Source organism: Propithecus coquereli, unplaced genomic scaffold (genome assembly GCF_000956105.1).
Source record: "Propithecus coquereli isolate 6110/MARCELLA unplaced genomic scaffold, Pcoq_1.0 Scaffold331, whole genome shotgun sequence".
NCBI lineage: Eukaryota > Metazoa > Chordata > Mammalia > Primates > Indriidae > Propithecus > Propithecus coquereli.
In genome coordinates this window covers 1,248,020-1,249,836 of record NW_012148964.1, presented here as the reverse complement: position 1 = coordinate 1,249,836, position 1,817 = coordinate 1,248,020, and the positions used below count along the sequence as shown (strand labels likewise).

Below are 1,817 nucleotides of genomic sequence, written 5' to 3'. Positions count from 1 at the left end.
TGCACTGAGAGCTCAGCTTCCATTGCAGATACTGATAATGAGGGTATTGATTTTTCACATCAGGGCTGGAGGGCAGAAGGGAGAGAACAGGGGCTATGAGGAGAACCATTTAATTACCAGGCTAAAGAAAATCTGATCAGCAGGCTATATGAATAAAGAAAATAAGGAAAATGCCTCATGATTTGGTACTTTTTAAAAAGCTCCTGGGAAAATAAGAACAATCAACTTAAAAAGAAGCTTCGATTACATTCTAAGTTGCAGACAATGTGCCAAAAGGGGGACAAGCCTGGAGATAGAAACTTTCAAGTCCTATTATTTTTCTCCTTCCTTCCTTTTCTGATAAAATGACTTTTTGATAAAAAGTCAAATACCAGATACATGGAGAGTAGGCAAAAAATTATTTGTAAAAATGGGAGAAAAATAAGGATTTAGAAGAAATGGGCAAGCTTGTTACGGAACATAATGAAACCCCATTTCCAGACATTTCCTTAACTAGATTTTAACCACAAAACCTTTTCTTAGCTATTCCCTTGAGGTTCTTTCATGATAAGCTAATGAGAAGGCCAGGCATGACAGCCACCCTTCCCACAGAAATTTCTATAAGTTCCTTTTTTTGTTATAGAAAAAGAGTTGTGTCTGGGGTGGACAATGCCCAGTGGTCTTTCTTTCTAGTTCACTCATCTCATTCTCGTTTCCCCACGAGTCCTCATGGGGTAAGCTATAGCAGTCAAAAACACAATCAAAAATTTTGAGTGGGGAGCCACGTCCCAGCTTGAGGCCCCCTAATGGAGGCCTCAGGGACTCCTTATCTCAGGCAGCATCCTTCTCAATGTGGGCTTGTAAGTGAAAATGAAACAAGATGAAAAAATGGCTAGCACAGTGACAGGGGTTTTTCAGAGGTTTAGAGAGGCCTAGGTACTTCCATTTTTTGAGGCTTTTGGTAAATTAATTTTTTTTTTAAAAAAGGAAAAATGCCAAAGAATCTTTTTATCCCCTTCGTGCCAAAAGTTTAAATTTTAAGACTTCAGGAATGTGAAACTCGGTACAAATAGCTTTCTTGGGCCCTTATAATAGGCCCGGATTCTGCCGGTATCTCCACAGTGGAAGCAGTCACATGTCTGTACAGCACAGTCTGATCAGATCAGCATTCCACTACAATCTGTTCTTGGGACTTTCAGCTTCTAGGCATAGGGACCACCTTGATTTTGTATAAATGCTTATATTATTAATGACCATATGTGACCGGGATGTGCTAATAGCAGAGAACAGGATATGAGAATGTTTACAGTGACTGGAGCTCTAAATAAAGGATGAACGACAAATCTGACCCCAAGTGATTGTATTTGGGGGAGAGGGGTAAGAAAAGTGTGTGAGCAGCATGAGTTATATCCTAAGTTAGAAAGTATTACTGACTGGATGGAAAAGCATTCTCTCATCTACCAGATTAGATAAACAATTGATCCATGGAGCTTTCCAAGAATGAATCCCAAGGAATAATGCTACTAATGCCATCTTGCTTGAGTTTGGTCTGAACTCAAGGGTAGAACATAGAGAACCAGGCACCATGAACATACCAGAGTTTGGAAACAAGGAACAGGGAAGACAAATCACTCTCTCAGAGTTAAAATGTCCAAGTAGAAAAGGTTAGATTTAGAAGATCAAAGGAAAATGTCTCTGCAAAACAAAACCAAAAACAAAAACCTTCAAAATCCCTACATAAGGCTTATCCCCTACTGTGGACCAGCTGAGACATTATATAATCTATATGAATGTATATGTATAATTAATATTCTGATAAATCTCATACTGTAAATTAT

At 38.7% G+C, this 1,817-nt stretch overlaps 1 protein-coding gene across 1 annotated transcript in view; it reads right to left on the bottom strand.

Annotated features, from left to right (window-relative positions):
• The window catches only part of MAN1A1 (mannosidase, alpha, class 1A, member 1), a 206,938-nt gene that overhangs the window by 10,028 nt on the left and 195,093 nt on the right, over window positions 1-1,817 (bottom strand). The gene's annotated exons all lie outside the window — the stretch shown is intronic.